Source organism: Balaenoptera acutorostrata, chromosome 15, assembly GCF_949987535.1.
Source record: "Balaenoptera acutorostrata chromosome 15, mBalAcu1.1, whole genome shotgun sequence".
Lineage (NCBI taxonomy): Eukaryota > Metazoa > Chordata > Mammalia > Artiodactyla > Balaenopteridae > Balaenoptera > Balaenoptera acutorostrata.
The window spans coordinates 52,157,310-52,179,224 of NC_080078.1; the positions used below are offsets into that span (position 1 = coordinate 52,157,310).

General features: G+C 42.2%; 1 pseudogene; it reads left to right on the top strand.

Annotated features, from left to right (window-relative positions):
• Window positions 1-20,213, top strand: part of LOC103011963 (60S ribosomal protein L9-like) — a 40,886-nt pseudogene extending 20,673 nt beyond the window's left edge.
• Window positions 20,214-21,915: the final 1,702 nt, after the last annotated feature.

Sequence of the window (21,915 nt, forward strand, 5' to 3'; positions counted from 1 at the left end):
GCCTTATCTAGATAACTAGCCAATTGTCTTGTTTGACTCCATGTGAGGGGATCCTAATCCATGCTGCACATCAGGGGAGGGATGAAGGGAGCAGTGAGCATTTTCTGAGGGACCATTTCCCTTGGGGTACCATGCTGGGCAGTAGGGTGTATCATCTGAGGCTTACAACAAGCCCCTGATGTTGCTACTATTATTATCTTCATTTTATGAACAAAGAAATGAAGGTTCAGTAAGGGGAAGTATTTATCAAATATTACTCAAGAAACAGATCAGTGTTACTTCTACAAGCCTACCAGACCTTGCTAATTACAGGAGAACATCCTCTGCCCCCACCCCGCCTTGCCCCCAACATGCTTTTTTGAAATTTAAGAAAAAGTAAAGGAGATGATAATATGGCAACTACCTAGTATCTATTGCAAAGAATTGGTCAATGCTGACATTTTGTCTCATTTGTGTTAAATATTTAAAATAAAATGTTAAATATCTTGGACCCTCACTTTCTACATCATTTACTATCCCCTCTCCACTCCCACCCCCCAAAATAAATCTCTACTATAAGTTTAGTGTTTTTCCTTTCAGCCCATTTTTCATACAGTTCAAAGACCTTTCTGGGGGTAAAAGTTTCATTCTACCTACTGCTTCCTTCCAGGGATTTTGGGAATCTCACACCTTAGAAAATGTCAGTGACCTCTGCCTGCCCTTTGTGCTTTGGCCCCCCATGGTTTGTGACGTTGCTGCATGGGGCAAGTTCAGACAGAGTGATGTTCTTTGTAGAGCTGAAGTGGTCCACCACTGCTACAGCAGACACGACTGTTTGTTCTCAACTCATGCTGTTAATTGTTCAGTTCCATTTTGTTTCTGGAGCTGCAGGACAACTTGATATGACACTATCTAGTGTTCCAACCTTTGCCAGCAAAAGAAATGAGGTGTCACCTCAAATAAAGCAAATAGACTTTAAAACGGGGAAAAAAAGATGTTATTACTAAAAGTACTTAAAACCAAAGCTTGAGGGTTTTTTTTTTTTCTTTTTTTATCATCACTGCACTGCAGGAGTTACTGTTCGTGGCCCTATATCTCCCTACCCTTACATCTTCGGTGCACAGCTACCAGGACCTGCATACCTCTGGGGCCACTCCTCCCAGTCTGGGAGGCTGAAGTAACGGGGAATCCATGTCCCCTAGGAGCAGTCCTCAACAAATGACTGCTAGGAATTGATGTATAAATATCTTAGCTCCTTCTCTCAGGTAGGATAACAAAAAGGCATGTGTCCAACACTCCCAGAGTTTTCCAGTGGAATTAAGCTCCGTCTGTTAGAGTGCTGGCTGGCCGGGTTATGCACACTTTACCAGACGCTTTCCTCTGGGTCTCAAACACTACGCCCCTACCAGAATTTCCTTCACTTTTCAAGTAGCCATTGAAACCACTGGCTTTGGAATCTTTGTCTCAGGGTCTCCCAAACTCAGAAAACTCTTCTGTGGTAGATTGCAAAATGGCCATAAACTCCCCCTTCCTCTACATCTTTACTATGTGATGTTACAGCTTCTCCCATCCCTCAGTGGGCTGGTCTTCGGTCTTGCTTTGGCCAATAGAATGTGGTGGAAGTGATGACATGCCAGTTCCAAGCCTAGGCTTCAAGAAGCTATACAGTACTACTTTTTCTCAAATATTCATGAGCATTAAAAAATGGTTGTTTTTTAAGCCACTAAGTATTGGGTGATTCGTCAGGTAACAGAAACTAACAGATCTAAGTCCATATATGAGACCATCTCTTGCATGTATTTCCTTGAATGAGAGTATTGTTTACCTAAGGGAAAGCATCTTCTCTGGCACAGAGAGTAAATGACCTTCTCAGGGTTGCCCAGCAGAATGTGAGTGCCAGTAGCCGTCAGTATCCTGGTTTATTACTTTGTTCCAGGGCCTCTGTGCTGAATCACCTTGTCTGGGTTTGCCTGCTAGCTGCTGCGTTTTCTCTCCACCATGGCTGCCAGCCTGGCTGCTGGTTTTTTCCAAAGCCCTCTTTTCACAGAGCTGTGAGGTGGGAGGGCCCTGAGTTTTCATGGATTTTGCCAATGACATATGTGTCTGATAGGGATTCAAGTGCTTACAAACCTGGCCTGAAATGCAGAGCTCACCATAAACACTGCAATTGCTAGATGTTGGAAAATTTATGGAGCTTCAGAGCCAGCAGTATGCAGAGTAAACAACATTGAATAGAGTAAGTCTGGCTGCTTCATCCTGGCTTTGCTTTTGGTCTATGAAGTTATTTTCAGCTCTAAGATGCCAGGATTTGAGGACTAAGTAGGGCTTCATGAAAATGCAAAGCCAAAAGGCATGGGGTTAATTGTCTAACTGAAGGAAGTTCTTGTAGGCTAGAACGGTGGTTCTCAAAGTAGGGTCCCTATACCAGCATCACCCAGGAACTTGTTAGAAAAGAAAATTCTTGGGCCCCATCCCAGACCCTCTGAATCAGAATTTCTTGGGATGGGGCCCCAGCAATCTGTTTTACCAACCCTCCAGGTGATTTGAATGCAGACTCAAGTTTGAGAATTATTGATCTAGGGGCATGTTATTCCAAATGTAGCTCACGGTGTTGGCATTGCCTGGGAGCTGGTTAGAGAAGCAGAAGCTCAGCACCATCTCCTCAGCCCTCCTGAATCAGAATCTGCATTTAACAAGACGCCCAGGTGATCTGAGTGCACATCAAAGCTGAGAAGAGCTGGGTATACATTTCTAATCTCAAACCTTGAAGTTGGTGGTCAGGGGTGGGGCCCACTAATTTGTATTTCTAAAAAGCTCCCAGGTATCACTGATGCTGCAGTTTTGGGGACCACACTTTGAGTAGCAAGACTAGTTTTCAGGCCAGGCTTAGAATCTGGGTCATGGGAGGGTTTCAAACCAATCCAAATGTGAGCCACTCTGGACAGACCTGCAGGCTGCACACTGCTCAACTCCAGAAGGCATCATTCACATAGACTCTGAGGCAAGGACCTGAAACCCAAAGCTAAGTAAGATAAGAGGCAAGAGTTGGGTAAAGAGTGGGCTTTAGAGAGAGTCAGAACTGGGTTTGAATCTTAACCTTGCCTCTTACATAGTTGTGTGATCTTGGGAAAATCATTTAACTCTGTGTCTCAATGTCCTCGTATGTAAAATGGAGATGGTCATACCTGCCCCACTAGATGAGATGCTTAATGGTCAGTACACAGAACAAGCCCAGCAAATATTCGTCTTTTCCTTTCAGCCAAGGGAATAGAAGTGTCACCAGATGTGCTGTCTCCTTCTCCTCCAGTCTCATCCTGGCCAGTGGCTTATTTGTCTGCTTCGGGCTGAAGGCCAGGTAAGTGTGATGGGGTTTTCTCTAGTGCTCCCAGGGGTCAGATGAAGGTGATACAAGAATAACGCAGGCTATTTATATTAGGGACACTTCCCATGGGTTTGTAAAAATCGATTCATAAAAATGGCCAATGTAGCCAATTTCAAACCACACCCCGGTTTCACCTACCTATCAAAGTCAAAAAAGACAGCAGCATCTCTGGTCCTGCCAAGGCGCTCTGTGATGCCCCTGGCGCCTGGAATCACACAGAGGCTTTGCGAGGGCACCTTGGTGGGTCAGGCAGGGAAATCTGCCCTCCTCAACTTAAAGGATACAGTTAAGCCATTCCTGTGTTTCTTTCTTTCTTTCTTTGTTTTTTTTTTTTTTTTTTTGAGAAAAAGACACTCAGTGATGCTCTGAAACAAACATAAAGACCAAATAAAGTATATATTTGGGGCAAGGGGAAAGCCATTTGGGATACAGAGCAGGCAGCAAGATGCTATCAAAGCTTTAAAACACAAACCAACCAGGGCAATGTTAAGAGACCAGATGAACTTTGATGGTGTCAGAAACTAGACATCCCTAAATTTTCTTTTTTGCACTTAGGAGAAGCAGAAGAAAGGATATGTGTTTTTTCTTCCTTTCTTTTTAAATTCAGGGCTGGTCCTATTTTTAGGAGGAGGTGGAACGGCTGCTGACTTTAGGCAGGATTTCAGCCTGAGACAGCCACTAGAGGGCGTCAGAGATCCAGAAAAACTGTTTCTAAGAGAAGCCCCAGGTAGCTGAAAGGTCTCTTCCGGGTGGGGTGTTTGGGCAGAAGCTGATTCCTGAGAACCTTCTCAGCAGGTGTTCACCTTCCCACGAGAAGGAAGTAGCCAGCTCTGTAGGGAAGTTAGATAATTAATTGACCACTTTATTCACTGTAAATGATTTCTGCATGCAAGCCTCTGTCTGTCCTTGGTGTGAAAGTACAGATGAGGGTGTAGGACTTTTTATGAAAGTCTGTAACTGAAAAGAAGCCTAGTTGTAGGGCTCAGTGGTGGTATCAAGGACAAGCTTGGAAGCTGTGGACCGTCGTACCCCATTACTTCCGTGTGCTGCTCCAGTAAACATAAAATCAAAATCAAAACAGCGTGTTTGTAGGCAAATAGAGTTTTGAGTGAAGTTCCAGATTGCCACCTGTTAATGTGTCCCATATAGAAAATTCTAGCGCTGTCCTGATTGGGGATTTACTGTGTGCGCTGAAGCAGGGGTAAAGCTGATTCCTCTATTGTTGCTCAAAAGGCCCTTAAAGTGTTCACTAAGACAGAACACAGTAGAACTTAGAAACTCACCTTTCTTGGAGAGATCTAGAACACAGGAGGGGCTATCTCAGTAGGCGGACATGGTAGAAAATGGCCTACAAAGGTATGGTCTAGCCAGAGGAATTGCTGGTGATGGGAAGCAATGGGGCAGAATGGGCACCGCTTGGTCCACCAGCCTCTGCTAGGGAAGAGATCCCTCAGCCCCGCCCTCATGCCTCTGCAGCCCCCTCCAGCAATGAAGACCCTTTGTCAGCATGACCTATACTTCCTGCCCTCGTTCCCACCCCACCACGGCTGGCAACAACTTTTGTGAGTCAGGAAGGTTAGGGATTGGGAAGAGGTGTTCCCTAGAGCAGGAGAAGGGTCTCCCACTCCATGGGTTTGCTCCAGGAGAGCTGAGTCCTAGATGACTTGCAAATATGGTCTCCTTCCTGTGGAGAGCTTCTGGGAAAAGAAAGAAATTGGTTGGGTTTCAGTATATTTCCTTGGTTGTAAGAGAAAGATGGATAAAATAAATGAGATGAGACCAATTCTATCAAGCAATATAATGATGTTTCCCTTTCTAATAGAAATCTCTTTTTCAGAAGCTAAAAGTTCAGTGAACCTCTTAAATCCTAGTTTACCATGGATACAAGGAAGAAGGTCCTCCTTGTCAGACTCTCTCTTGCTGTCTGGATCACGGTGGCCAGCCCCTCTGTCTCCCCTCCTTCCCAGGGGTAAAGTCAGCTGCATCAATCCTCCTGTAGGTAATGCCTGCATTTTGGCAGTCTTTGCTCCTTAGTTCCCATCACATCAAGTCCAGGAATCTTTACCCAGCTTCCAAGGACAGGCCATCTCTTCCACTTAATACCTATCTGCTACTCTCATCTTGCTGGTCATCTCACCGTTCAATAGAAGGATCCCTGACATTGAGCTCTCTGAGCATTTGTGTGTGCTGTTCCCCTTCCGTGGGAACCTTTCCTTGTTGCTGGCATAAAACCTGAACCCAAGCTACATTTCCTCCAAAGAGGCTTTCCTGTCTACTTAGCCTTATTGATTGCCTCTTCCTTTGAACTCTCACATCTTCCTACAGACACTGGGGGACTTGATCCAACAATGTTTTGTTTTGTTTTGTTTTTTCTCTGTTATTTTAGGAAACTTGATTGTGGGCTGACAATTAGATGGCTATGTCTTTGAGGACAGAGGTTTGAACGTAGCGTCCCAAGATCCCAACATGATGACCCCATACACACATTAGAAATGCAATTAACATTTGCCCGGTTAACTGCTCTGCATCCTTCAGATCTTAGGTTGAACCTCACTTCCTAAGGACAGCTTCCCCCGTTGGATCTAAATCTCCTGCTATAGTTTCCCGGAGAACTGGGACCTCATAGAATTCCCACAAAAAAACACTCCTGCACAGTGCTTCTGAAAGACAGAATCTTTAAAATTTGCTTTATTTTATTACTCAGTTCCTTCCATGAGGGCTGGGACAATGTCTGGTTTTGTCTAGTGCCTAGGGAAGTGCCTGGCACACAGTGGGGACCCTATAAATATTTTCTTAAAAGAGTGAATGCATACTGGTGGGAGGGAGTGTGACATGGGCATCTTGGGGAATGAGGAGGACAGAGCTGGTACCCTTGAGCTAAACAGAAGTTAACAGCAGAGGCTCGGATGGGCCAAGTCAGCAAAATCATTTTAGAATCATTATTGGTAATGTGACATGATGTTTTCTCAAAGATTTTGTGAGGAACTTAAAAAAGTGATACATGTTCATCGTGGAAAATATGTAAAGTTTAGACAATTATAAGGAACCAAAAAAAAGTAACTTCAAGCCTACCAATCAAAGCCTTTTATAAAAATAATATTTTCTTCCAACATTGGTTTAGTGACTTTTTTTACATAGTGGAACAATTTGGAGGTGGGGTCTACACAGAGCTCCCTGCCAGGATCAAGATCCAGGTACACACAGGTGTAACTTACTCATTAACCCACCCATGTTCGCTTCCTTCCCGTCACCGCCATTTCCACAGTCTCCCCTATGTTTCCTGGAATCACTTCCCAAATAAGCCATTTTCCCTGCTTCTGGGGGACCCAGTCCAAGACCGCACCACCCCACTTCTTAACTATGAGCTCAGGCACTGCCCAAATTAAAGTTTCCCTCTTCTTTTTAACTAAAGTGGAAGCTAAAAATTCTAAACGATCCAACATATATTTTAAGGCACAGGATAGAAATGCAAAACCATGCCAGGTTGCTGACTCTTTGTCATCAGAACTTCTGATAGGAACATTCCCAAGAGGGAATGAACTGTACAGACTCTGGTCTCTTTGGAGGTGACTTTGGATTGTTCTTTATTTCTCCTTTCTTTTGTCCCCTGATTTCTTTCTTAATCTGCTTCCTCTATAGTAGAGGGTATCCTAAACCGAACTGTTTTTGCTGCCAATCCCTAATTAGGTTTCCAGATACACCCACAAACCTGGTTGTGATGCTAGTCTTGCTATAAAGCAAGTTCATATGCATTTTTAAAAAATTTTTTATTTATGGCTGTGTTGGGTCTTCGTTTCTGTGCGAGGGCTTTCTCCAGTTGCGGCGAGCGGGTGCCACTCTTCATCGCGGTGCGCGGGCCTCTCATTATCGCGGCCTCTCTTGTTGCGGAGCACAGGGTCCAGATGCGCAGGCTCAGTAATTGTGGCTCACGGGCCCAGTTGCTCCGCGGCATGTGGGATCTTCCCAGACCAGGGCTCGAACCCGTGTCCCCTGCATTGGCAGGCAGATTCTCAACCACTGTGCCACCAGGGAAACCCCATATGCATTTTATTTGATTAATAGTTACCACTAGTTCTAAAGGCCTGATGCATGCCGACCAGTGTCTACTAGGTTCTACAAGAGATTCTGCAGGGGCTACTAAGACACTATCCTTGTAGGGAAGATAAGACACATATATAGCTGGACTCATGCAGAGCCAAGTGTGATGTGTCAATTGAGGGGCACACATAGGCTGAAATAAACAAGCAAACAAACAACTCGAGGAATTCAGAGAAAGTAGTGAGTCATTCTGGCTGGAATTTGAGAAAGCTTCATGGAACAGGCTAAGAATGATGGATGGGTTGGATTTTAATGGATCGAGTGGGTCAGGACAGAGAGAGGTAATCAAATCTTCCCTGGTCTCAGTTCCTAGGGGACTCCTATCTGATGTTAAAAGCTAAGACTGCTGCTTCCCTCTCCCTCCCCACAATAGTTACGAAACCTTTGGAGTTTCCTTCTATCTCAGCTCCTCCAATACCCAGTGAGGAAGCAGCATTATCTTTCTGACGTAAACAGACTGGGCAGGACCCAAGTCCAAACAGAAAATAGGCATATCATCCGGGAATGCATTTCACTTTAGATGTCAGAACCCCATCTAACAGGGGTTTAAACAAAAGGGACACTGTATCTCACGTTAAAAGAAAACCAGAGATAGACATTGGTTGCTGCTGGTTTAGCTATTCAGCAGTCTCTTCAAGCACCCAGGATTTTTCCATCTTTTTCCATCTTCTTCCTGTCTTCCTTAAGCTGTTGGTTTTTCAACCTCATGCTGCTCACCTCCTGGTTGCAAGGTGGCTGCTATGGATTCAGGCATCGCGACTGACTCTGAGGCAGGAAGAAGGGAGGAGGGCGGTACCGGAAGTCTCTCTCGTGTTCAAACAGCAAAAGTTTTCTCAGGAGTCCCCTGCAAATCTCTACTTCTATGTCGTTGGCTAGACCTGGATCAGACGGCCCAGCTGTAAAACATTCTGGAAACTTGGGCATTTCACTTTTTAGATTCTATAATTACAGAAAACAAGGAAGGAGGGATAAGGAATGGCTGCAATGACGATGCTACAAATTCTGCCACCCCTGCGGAAAACTTCACCTGCTGTGGCCAAGACTCTCAGAGCCTTCCTTGCTCCCTCTTGGCTGATAGCTTGCTTACCAGTCAACTATAACTGAGCCATACTATGTAACAAAGCAGCCCAAATCTCAATGGCTAATAATAAACATGCATTGTCATGTTCACAGTTTCGCTGATTTGCCAGGTTGGCTCTGTTCCATACATGTTTCATATTTCTGGAACCAGAGGAATGATGTGGCAGAACTCTGCACAAGAGAAGCAAGCAGAAAGGGTGCTGCCTCTTTGTGTGTAGGCTCAGAACTGATTCACTGCCATTTCTGTCCATATTCCACTGGCCAAAGTAAGCCCACGTGGGACCAAAGCAAGATTTCTAGTGGAAGGAACTGCAAAGCTATTTACGGAAGGGTATGGGTACAGTGAGGGGTGAGGAATGGGGTGATCTAATACATTATCTGTGCGACAGTGGTGGGGGGACAGGATGTGAATGTGTGTCCTTGCAGGTGGCAAATGTGCTTGTGGAACAGGCAAGGGGCTACTGAAGGCAGTGCCTAGGCAGTGAAGTGCTGCAGGGTGGTCATTTTAGACCAGGTGTGAGGGAAGGGATGGCTACAGGGCACCAGTCCTTTAGGGAAGGCAAAGCATGTTGTACCTTGAATCACCTTTCATGGGTGGCTTTTATTGATTGAACATGTCCAACAAAAAAGGATTTTGAGGGTCACCTTCTCATCAGATATCAACTCGGCATTTTCAGGAGCCTCGGTCTCAGGCAATTCGCAGCCACAGTCTCCCTCCGTGTCTGGGTGTTTTCATCCCCCAAGTAGGAACTGAGTCCTGCTTTCCCCAGCAGAGGCAACTGGAGATGGTCCCTTGATTTCTCAAGGAGTCTTTTCCCAGATAAACCCCATTTACTATAATTCCTATGACTTAATTAAACCAAATATTGGGACAATAAGAATAGAATAGAGATGGAGACAATTCCTCATGATGATCACAATACCCAGATTGTTCCTTGGTGCCATTACATTAACCAGAGTCAGAGTGTCTTTGACAGGAGGAATGCACTGGTTTTAATTTAATTAAATTCTGACATATGTTCCTAAGAGAGAAATCACAATACAGGCAAACTGTATTTAAGGACATAGGTATGCCTTTGAAAAAAAAAGTATATACATCCTTAACTCTGACAATGGGATTCCTTCATTGATCCAATAAACATTTTCAGTAGTCTCTCCTCTCTCTGAAACCTACTTTGACAGAAAGAGCCATATATGAACTCATTTGAGAAGGCAATGAATCTTTTAAGAAAAGTATATAATATCACATTTTTACATGTTTATTTAGTGGAATTTTTTAGAACTTGTCATCTGCCAGACTCTATTCATAAATTGTCTATCTTGTATTTCACACATATTAGCTTATTTAATTTTTATTACAAATGTGATAGGTAGGTCCTATTATTGTCCCCATTTTACAGATGGAAACTCTGAAGCACAATGAGGTTAAACAACTTCCTCAAGGTTAAGTAACTTGAAAAAGGTGTGGATTCCCAAAAGACTAATGGAAAAAGGAGATGGAACACCTGATAGATGATACAGTATTTCTAATGAAGCCACATAAAATCTGAATAACCATAATCATTTTGGGGGGAACCAACTAGCCTCCTCATTGCCAAGCATCTTGATTTGACATACAAAAGATTTTTCCTGCCCAGCACACTTCTCTCTCTCCCTAGTGACAGCAACCTAATTTTCCCTGGGAACCACGCTCCCTCATCAAGTCCATGTGGTTTGAGTGGGCAGATCTGACCCTCCATCTCCAAGGTTGGAAAGTCAATCAGGCCTGGGGATTATTTAAGAAATGATCAAGTGACCCAAGCAGAGGACAATGACCATCAGCCCTAGGACTTATGCTGGGTCTTTTAGGAAAGAAGCATCCTCTCTGGTAGGGATGAAGAACAGGACATGAGGTTGGGATAGCTGGCAGCCATCTTGCCACTGTTGGAGAAACTCTGAGATTGAAAGCAATACAGTGGGCACTGATGTTGAGAGACTGAGATAAATCAATTCCTAAGGATATTATTTGAGCCCCTGGATTCAGCCATGCCTGAGCTTCTCATTACAGAGCTTGCAGACTTTTTAGTTCCTTAAGCCCACAGAGAGCCTTCATTGTCAAAGCCAGTTTGAATCAAGTATCTGTCATTTGTGACAAAGAGCCCTGTCTGAAAGTGAACAAGGTCACTTTCCAAGCCCATTCTTCTGCTCTGGGGGCCTCTATTCTTTCTGTCCAGAAGACCTTGGAGAGTTAGGCTGCTTTTCTTTCTTTGATGCACCTACAAACATCCTCTCACTCTTACATGAAGCTTCCCTCCTTCTCTAGCCATTACTTCCTTATTGACACCAGTAACAAGAACACAGGTACTTTTTACTTAAAGGCTTCAGATTAATCCTTATGAAGAAAAAACAGGTCACCTCGAAAAGTAGCATGAAAAAGTTATAACGGTGAAAAAACCCTCAGGTTTTTACAAGTCCTTGTCTCTGATGGAGTGTTTCGCTGTTCAGTATGGTAGCTGTGAGCCGCATGTATCTGCTGAGCACAGAAACTGCGGCCGTTATGAGTGAGAAACTGAATTTTTAATTTTATTTAACTTTAATTTAAAATTAAATTTAAAAATTTATACTTGATCCAGTTACTGAAGAACTTTTTTTTAATGTATGCTTGGAACAACCAGAGTACATGAATTTTTCTTAGCAACTGTATGTTTTATAAAATCTGAATACAAATCAAGTATTCCCAATAAAAATTTAGTATCTGAATTGAGACATGGTGAAAGTGTAAAATACATGTAAGATTTCAAAGATTAGGTTTGAAAAAGAGCAAAATTATTTTATTATTTTTATATTGATTTCATGTTGAAATGATAATATTTTCGATATACTGAGTTTAAAATATTCTTAAAATTAATTTCACCAGTTTCATGTTTTTGTTTTTGTTTTTCTTCAAGATCCACTCTTCTAGCTACTTTCAGATATGCAACACAGCATTATTGACTATAGTCACAATGCTGTACATTATATCCCCATGACTTATTTCATAATTAGAAATTTGTACCTTTTTTGACCCCCTTCACTCACTTCGCCCACCACCTTTTATTTTTTTGAACATGGCTCATGTTATATTTCTGTTGGATGGTGCTGGTCTATAGTTTCTGTCTAAATAGTGATTTGAAGACCCTACTTGTACTCTATAGGGTGGAGATTATCAAACCTCTGAACCTGAGAGCGTTCAGGATGTGAGCTTTTACGCTGAAAAAACATTGAAGAAATGTGTCAACAACCCCTCTGATGTTAGTTTTCCTTATAAAAGTCTGGAACAATCTAAACAGTTTTGATTATTTTTCATGTTATTATTTGATCAGTGAACAATCCTTTGGTTTGTTCTCTTGGTCTGTGTGATGCCCTTCTAGTTGAAGGGTAAAAACATGAATTCTTGAAAATTTTACTTTGAAAAGGAAAAGGGATTTCCCTGGCAGTCCAGTGGAACTCCACGCTTCCACTCTAGGGGGCGTGGGTTCTATCCCTAGTCGGGGAACAAAAATCCCACATGCTGTGTGGCACGGCCAAAAATTATAATAATCAAAAATAATAATAATCAATCAATCAATAAAATAAAAAGGGAAATATTCTATTTAATGCAAAATAGGAGATATTGTAGATTGTTTCCAGAAATCTTTTCACACTGCATATTTTTGTTGCTGTCTTGTCAATGTTTTCATTTATATATGTCTGATATTTTTATTGAAATAATCTGCCCACCCTGGGAAGCTTCATTTTTACTTCATTTCTCCCAGTTTCCAGAGATCTTGATTCTAGAGTCCTTCTTCCTGCTCAGAAGCTGGAAGATACAGTTACAGCAGAAGGTAAATGAGGGCTCGAGTCTCAAGGGTCCTGCCAAATGGGGGGCTCCGGTCCCACTGGGCCCCCTTCCCCATGGTAGGGACTTCTTCAGAATTTCCTTTTAAGAATTCAAAGGTCCTCTGGCACAAAGAGATAACAAAACAAAAATATATGACCCTCATTCTGGAAAGCTGAAAATTGCAGGGTTTTTAAAGGACTTCATTGTAAATCTAGCATACACCCTGCAAAGCATTTGCCAGCTTGCTTTCAGCTCTCTTCTCCACACTCCCCTGTCCTCTTCTGCACTGCAGAGGGCTCATCCTGCAAACTACATTTCTCGGACTTCCCAGCCAATGGGCTTCTGGCCGGATTTGGCCTTTGGGAAACGTGGCCAGGAGACAGGAGATAGAAAGCAAAGGGAAAACAGGGAGAAGCCAGGGAGTTATCAGCTAGACCTCTCTTTCTTTCTTAAGATGCATCATCTTTGGTAGTGACTTTGTGTCCTGTTTTCCAGCTTTTGTGAAATAGCCCTTAATTCTATGACATTATATGGAAAAATTTAGAAAGTGCACACTAATGATTATACATTTATATGTAATATTTTTAATAGATTATAAAAATATATGTTAAAATATGATTAGGATTGGTGGAGTGGATCAGGGAATGCAATTGGTGTTATGGCTAAAGGGGACCTGATGTTCAACTGTAATGAATATTGTACTTTTTTACAAAACAGAGTGAAAGGCCACAAACACAAAGAGTTAATAGCTATTAATCCTGGATGGTGGAAAAGAAAAGGAAAAAGAAAAGTCACACTTCTAGATATTTTGGGGGAGAAGAAATAACTTTACCATAATATATTTTTTCTTTTCTTACTTAAGTTTTTCCAGGAATTATTTAAGTATAACTGTATTAGTTTTTATTGCTGCTGCAACAAATTACCACAAACTTAGTGGCTTATAACAACACACATTTATCATCTTATAGTTTTGGACATCAGAAGTCTGATACAGGACTCACTGGGCCGAAATCAAGGTGTCAACAGGGTAGTGATCATTTCTGGAGGCTCTAAGAGAGACTCTATTTCTTGTCTTTTCCAGCTTCTAGAACCAGCCACATTCCTTGGCTTGTGACCTCTTCCTCCATTTTCAAATCTAGCAAGATTACATGCCTTTCGTCATTCTTCTGTAGTCATATTTCCTTCCGGCTACAACAGGGAAAGATTCTATGATTTTAAGGACCCTTGTAATTAGGTTGAGCCTACACAGATAATCCAGAATAACTCCACATTTCAAGATCCTTCACTTCATCACATCTGCAAAGACCATTTTGCCATGTAAGGAAACATATTCACAAGTTCCAAGGATTAGGATGTGGACATTTTTGAGGAAAGGTCCATTATTCTGACTACCATGATAATGTGCAGAGGGAAGACATCCTTCGTTTGTAAATTAAAGGCTTTTATAAGCCCCTCTTCCATCTAGCATGCCATCTTTCTGAGAAGACAAAGTTTTTATTCAAGTTCAAGTCCACAGCAGCGAGGGTGTTCACCTTCTGATTATGCATAGTTGAGCAGGAAACTTGCTGTACATTTTTACAATAGAAGACAATGAGAAATTCACAAGTTCATTAAGATGGTTTTCATCAGTACAGCAGGCAGATCTCAAATGAAAGTTATTGACAGAGAGCTGTTCTGTAGATCCCCTCAATGAAAAGACAAGCATCATTTGGTCTAATTGTTGCTTAGCCATAGCAAAACATTGGGACTGTAATGACAAAACAGTTCAATGAGATATTACATTTTGCACTGGTTGCAGTGGTTCTGCTGAAAACAGGTTCTGGTTCTGCTGAACCAGGATTTTGCTGAACTGGTTAGTCGTCTAGAAACTGGGGCTTGGAACTAATTATTAGGAAGTGTTAATGTTCTCTGACCTATGATGAATAAGCCTTCCTTCCTGAGTAGATTAACTTCTCTTTAAGGAAAGAGCTAATGAAATTTAGAACCTCCCAAGGAGATCATAAGTAGGCATTTGATTAAGCAAACAAGTTAAAGCAAGAACTTGGTAGATAATCATGAAAATGGTCCTTGCCAAGTTCTTTCCCATTTCATTGAGCAATTGCATTCCTCCAGCAAACAAAGGACTAACATGTTAAATGTTCAAGAACTTGATGGTTATGCAATCAACCATCAGAAATATTCAAGCTGCCCTTCCAGTTGATCCCGGGTAACTGCTTTTTCCCATCATCCTTGAAGCATTTGTATAGCTTTTGTCCACTTCATTTCTGGAAAACCATTTTAGCAGGTAGAAATTTTTCCAAAATTTAAGATGCAAGAGAGGGGACATTTTTCTGATTTTATAACCAAGTCAAATGTAGTCCATCAAGGTTAGCAAAAAGTCTAAGAGTAGTTATTATTTTTCCTCGATTCATCTCTGTTATGTGTTAGTGGAAACCAGGAAAAATGGGGGTCTGGCTTCTGGGCTGCCAAGATATATATCGCCCATCCCAAATTGGGCCAGTAAACTGTGGACAGCTGTGTTGTCAGCACCTGCCTTCTCTAGACCTAGCTGGATACTGTGAACTTCACAGCTGCCCCCAAGGATACAGTGCTTTGTGTTTTAAACTGATTCCCATGAAGCCTCTCCTTTCTGGGTATTTCCACTTTTGAGGTACAGCATGGAAATTGAGACTTCTATCCTCCCTGGGCTTGAGAAATCCAACCCTGCCCCTGGCCTGGCTTCTCGGCCTGTGAGGGGGAAGGTGAATCACCTTTTCCTTCAATCATGAGTATTTATTGAATCTTGTCTTAGTGTAGGTCCCCTCTCTTGTAGCAGACCCTGAGACAAGAATTCAAGTGTAAGTAGTTTACGTGGGAGGCAGTCTCAGGAAATACTAGCAGGGAGTTGTGGAGGTGACACAGAAGGGTAGGCAGCCTTATGGAGCAAGTTATCACCATGGGTGACTAGAGCTCAAGCCCAGTGGGAAACTCTGGGAGCTGATGTACAAGACTCAGAGTTGACTTATGGATGGGGAGGGAGTTGGGTTATATATCCACCTGCCTCTAAGCATCACTGGTGGAGGGCTGCCAGCAGTTAATCACCCAGACTGTCCAATCTACTGTGTCTGAGGCCAGGGTGGTTTTCTGCTGTTTGGGAGGACACCCTCTGGTGAGAGATGAAGATACTGGCAGTTGGTAGTAGAACGAGCTCACATTGCAGTGGCACCACCTGAGGGGCGGTAATTCAAAGGCTTGTTATTCCAGCTATGAGGAAGGCACTGAAGTAAGTGCTGTAGAAAAGCTTAGTTACTTCAGTCAATACATGAAGCAGAGCAGCTCTGTGTTGCTGACTGTATGCTTAGAATGATGCCAAGTGCTGTAGGGGATGCAATAGAAACAGGAAGTATGATGTCCCACTGATTTGAGGGGCTTACTGAATAGGGAAGATAACCTTGCTTCTACCATTCAACATGGGCAAATGGACAAAATATAAATAGTGCATTGGCATTAGGGGAGGATTGGAATTCTTGGGAAAGGCTTCATGGAGAAGGTAGGAAATAAAGGAAGGATAGTGTTTGTAGAAACAAAGCCAAAGCCTATATCATCTGGGGACCAATGAGACAGATGACATGGAGATGGAGTTAGCCTAGCATGTTGATACATGGTGAACAAGCCCATGAGACCGAGGTTGATGGAACATATTCAAGTGAGTTGGGGTCTCTCTGCTTGACAGGGTAGGGCAGGGCCAACACTGAGATGTTTGAAGGCCAAACAAAAAAGTCTTGGCTTATTATTGTCCTAAAGATATCAGTCATTGCCTTGAGCCTACAATCCCTCTTGAAAAAGCCCACCCATGCCCACAGTACTGTTGAAGAAGTGGCTGTGTTGGGGCAGGTGACCCTGCTTCCGAGGCAACATCTGATTGTCATGGAGCAGACACCTGCCCCAGGTGGGCTAATCAGATTCTGGTGTTTTGAATTTTTCCCCTGGCATTTGGACCTAGGGCACTAAGAGACTGAATTAGTTTGTTCTCTGTAGAGACAGGGCAAGGGTTATGTTCCCTTAGTAAGCTGCAGCCATGTTCCAACACAGCACATTAGAGTAAAGCATCGTAGAAAATATTAACTGCAGCAAAAAAGATGAGTACAAGTGCTAGGAGAATCAGAGAAGAGAGACTATGTGGCCCCAACACGTTTAAGTTGACTTTCTAATTCCCCCAAGGCCACGGTGTACCTCTGGAATGTAAGTCTTTTGTATACTTTCCATCTAAGTTAATTTGAATGGGTTTCTCCTCCTTGGAAATCGAGGACCGTTAACTAAAACAAGATGGTAACCACTAACTTGCATATTTCCAGTGCTCTGATTCTCAGTGCTCTGGGTTGAAGTCAGTTGGTGATCCCCAGAAGAAAGCCTTGAGACAAGAATCATATTCAAATGGTTTATTCAGGAAGGGCTTCAGGGAGACCCTAAAGGAATGGGGGAAACTTGATTGGAAAGGGAAGGAAGCCAAGATGGTGGTGAATTCGCATCCATCGATGGGGTCTGCAGAGGGCGCTGCAGTGGAAGTCCCGCCTCAGGGCTCCTCCTTCTTCCCTCCGCAACAGATCCCGGCTTCCCCTTTCCCCCTACTGACCTGCACTGTCGTGGGCAGGCAGAGGTAGATTAGGCAAGATCATGGCCCTCCACTCGTGTACAGTCCAGTTGAGGGAGACAAACTTGCAAACACATATAGGCGACTAGAAAAATAGCTGCTGGTGGCGGAGAATAAGAAAATCTACACCCAAAGGAAGTTCTCTGCAAACAGTGAATGATTTAACGTGCATGGGCCGTGCTCCCCCTCAAACATATTAGAATCACTCAGCAACATAAGCATGGTTGATTTCCTCCCAGGTACTATTTTTAAAAATCTCTTCCAGAAAACAGAAGTTTCTGGAAAATGACTGTTGAAGGAAAGTGGTTATAACCTGGCTGGAGCCCAGTTTATACTCCGCAGCCTTGACCCGAGAAAGAGAGTAGTAAATATCAAACCCAACAGCTTGGTAATATTCCATTGTACATATGCGCCACATTTCCTTATCCATTCGCCTGTCGATGGACACTTAGGTTGCTTCCATGTCCTGGCTATTTTAAATACACCTGCAATGAACATTGTGGTATATGTATCTTTTTGAATTATGGTTTTCTCAGGGTATATGCCCAGTAGTGGGATTGCTGGGTCATATAGTAGTTCTATTTTTAGTTTTTTACATATACACTACCTACTGTAAAATAGATAGCTAGTGGGAAGCAGCTGCATAGCACAGGGAGGTCAGCTCGGTGCTTTGTGACCTCCTAGAGGGGTGGGATAGGAAGGGTGGGAGGGAGACGCAAGAGGGAGGGGATATGGGGATATATGTACACATATAGCTGATTCACTTTCTTATACAGCAGAAACGAACACAACATTGTAAAGCAATTATACTCCAATAAAGATGTTAAAAAAAAAAAAAAAAGCAACTTGGTAAGACTGTTGTATGTTTTTCTTTTCTCCCTGAAGGTATGTTTACTCTTTCAGGGACTAGGAACTTAATTGTTTAAGGTATGTTTGGTCCCGGAGTCTGCCAAGAAAACAGTGGGCATTTGCTTGCGATAATATATATATATATATATATATATATATATATATATATATATTTTTTTTTTTTTCCCAGTATGGTCTCTATTTAGTGCAGGGTTGGTGAAAGTGTGGACCAGTATCCACAAGGCTTTCAGGAACCTTAAACTGATAAAGCATAGAGCTTCCTCTTTATTATGAGCAAATGATGTACCATATGATATCATTTAATATTTTATACATATAAGCAAGTGCTACATACTAGTAAGTGACTATATGAGGAATTAACTATTACCAAAATTTAGTATTTATACTATTTTTTTTTTTTGGCTGTTCCTTGTGGCATGTAGGATCTTAGTTCCCTTACCAGGGATTGAACCCGTACCCCCTGCACTGGGATTGCAGAGTCTTACCACTGGACAGCCAGGGAAGTCCCTCATATGTTTTAAATAGCACGATATTGGAGTTTAATAAGAACAGTTAATTCAGGGTTCCAATGGAAGTTGGCTTCCACTGAATTTTTCACAGCACTGGAAAACATGCACTGCTGCTGTGCCCAGGCAGGGAGTACAAACTCCCACGAGGCTTGGTGGAAACACTGGTCAGTGCCTCCCTAGGGGTGTTCTCTATGGTTTTTAATTGCTGTTATTCTTTGCTTCCTAACCATCAGTCATTGTTAGTTCAAATTCATCTTCATCTACTTTCCTCCATAGTTGGTTAATTTTCTTATGTGGAAAAATGCTGTTTTAGTATGGGTTTCCCCAGTAGACTCTGAGATAAGGATGTGAATGCAAGTAGTTTATCTGGGGGACGATCCCAGGAACCACTGGAAGGCAAGTGGGGAAGGAGACAAGGAAGGAAAGAAAACCAATCAAAGGGTGTGCAAATGAGCAGAATTCCTGATGTGGGCAGCTGGGGCTCAGGCCTCTGGGGACTCTCGGGAGACTTTGCATAACATGCCTCAGTGTTGCCCCACATGAGAGGTGAGGTTTGGGGTATTTATCCAACATTTTCCATTGGATGACTGTTGAGGGCTGCTTCTGGAGGCATTGATTCACAGATACCTCCAGCCTGCATGGTGGGTCATGCCCCTGCAGCCAGAGAAAGCCCTCCAGGAGAGTGGCAAGAGATTTATAAGAGGTTGTCAGTGAGGAGAACAGTTGGAAGAGAGGACCAGCAGGAGCTGGGCAGGACACAGATGCTCTGACAGCGTCTACCTGGGATGCAAATGTCCATGAACAGTATTGGGGGCCCATCAGTGTCTAATCACTTGACTTTAGAACACACGTGTGTTGCATTCAATGCACTATATAAGCCCCAATTGCTAAGTCGTCAGGGAGAACCTTATGTTAAGGATGCAATCTTAAAGTTGAAACCCAGAGGATGGGAAGAAGTCAGCCATGTGAAGAGGGGAGAGTGGTCCTGAAGTCTTCTGCATCAGTTTTCCCATTTAAATTCTGAGCCTAAACAAGGAAATTTAAATCCTTGATTGCTTGAAGAGTGATTCTTAGCAATCACATTCTTATTCAGAATAAAATTATTTTTAGCCATCCTGCAGGATAAACTTTCAAATTTTCTATTTGCTACCATTTCAACATCATGTTTCTCTCCTCTAGTCAATTTCTCTTTGTCCACCCATTAGTCTAATGGCCTAATCCCACTCTTTTTGCTGCATCTACTGCAACAATGAAGACCATTCTCAAAATCAGACTGTCGACATTCCAGAAAATGTCAACATCACTCTGAAGGGATGCACAATTATTGAGAAGGGCCCAGAGGCACCCTGTGGAGGGACTTCAATCATATTAATGTAGAACTCAGTCTCCTTGGAAAGAAAAAGATGAGGCTCCGGGTTGACAAAGGGTGGGAAATAGAAAGTAACTGGCAACGGTTCACGCTATCTGTAGTCGTGTACAGAACATGGTCAAGGGTGTCACACTGGGCTTCCATTACAAGATGAAGTCTGTGTATGCTCACTTCCCCATCAACATCATTATTTAGGAGAATGGTTCTCTTGTTGAAGTCTGAAATTTGGGGGATGTGAAAAATACATCCACAGGGTTCAAATGAGGCCAGGCATTGCTTGTTTAGTATCTCAAGCCTAGAAAGATGAGTTCATTTTTGAACGAAATGACATTGAACTTGTATCAAATTCAGCTGCTTTGATTCAGCAAGCCACAATACTTAAAAACAAGGATATCAGAAAACTTTTGGATGCTACCTCTGTTTCTGAAAAAGGAACAGTTCAGCAGGCTGATGAATAAGACCTACGTTGTCCAGCTACAGAAGCAGCAAGATGCCAGATAATACTTCAGACTCATCTGTGATATTTTAAAGATGCAATAAAAGCTCTTGATTGGCGGAAAAATCCTAATCCCATTTTCACCGGCTGCTCCTTTGAGAGTTCCCATCTTCCATCCTAGATTTTTCTAATCTAGTTCCTTAGAAAAAAAGACATCTCATTGGAGACACAGAAAATTTCAGCCCCTTCTAAAGATGGTGGGGATGACAATCCAGATACCTGAGGCTGGACTTCTCAAATTTTTTGAGTTACCAACTTCCCAACTCTGTCTTGCCTCTCAGCTGAAAGGTAATTCCATATCTCTCGGACACTAGTCCTGAAGTTTGTCTTAGGATCTCAATATTCTGTAAGTAATTATGTGGCATTGAGAAGGACTTAAATGAGTTTATGATTTTTTTCTTGCTATGGAGTCACTGTCAAAATTATCTGAGTCACATTTCTCTTCTTTGCAATGTAATACACTCCCAAGGGGCACGGGGCTTCAACTTGAGCACCTGCAGTAAGTAGTGCTAGAAAGAAGACTAAAAACTATTAAAAAAAAGAAGCCATTTCAGATCTCACTTCTTAACAGATTTCCTGAAATCTTATCAACGGAAACAGCATCACTTATCAATATGCAATGGCAGGGTCCCCTTAAATCATACTCCTCCATTGATGGCATGGCCCTTTTGAGGTGCCTCTGGTAGTTCTAACTTTTGAAAGAATCATTTTCTCCCATATGTATTTGGAGTTGTTGTCTTGTTTGCACATGATTGTATTCTATCTTCCAGAGATTTCTCACAATTTTTGTTCCTCTGATGGAAAACCTTATATTTTTCTGCACTATGATGGATTATTTTCATCAAGTTTTCTTTCATTGCACAGGCTGTATGATGGAAGTAGACACCTGTACTCAGTTTGTAATTTGATACAATTTTAAATAGCCCTTTATATATGACCTATCTGTTTTTATATCCAGCAACACAAAGTTAGATCTCAATTAAGGCTGAATGAATTAAAATTTTAAATCATTGCTTTGTAAGAAGATTCAACTTAATCATCCATATGCAAATTTTAAATATGTGTGTCAAAGGAATTCTAGGTATCTGGTTTCTGACCTTGTATCTTAAATCTTTTATCAACTTAGTTAAATTTGTTTATGTAGTGCTGAGTAGCAGGGAAGAAAAAGTACAGTAAGTCCCCTACATATGAATGAGTTCCATTCCGAGAGTGCTTTCATAAGTCCAATTTGTTCTTAAGTTCACCAAAGTTAGCCTAGGTACCCAACAAACACAATTGGCTATAAAGTACTGTACTGTAATAGGTTTATAATACTTCTCACACAAATAATACATAAAAAACAAACAAACACAAAATAGGTTTACGATACTTTTAACACAAATAATACATAAAAAACGAACACAAAAAATAAAACATTTTTAATCTTACAATACAGTACCTCGAAAAGTACAGTACAACAGCTGGCATACAGGGGCTGGCGTCAAGTGAACAGGCAAGAAGAGTTACTCACTGGAGGAGGGAGAGGAGGTGGGAGATGGTAGAGTTGAAGGATCATCAGCAATAGGAGACGGAGGGTAAGCTGCAATTTCACTCATGCCTGATGTGGATGACACAGGTTCTGGTTCCTTGCTGGATTCAATTCTATCTACCCTCTTGAAGAAATG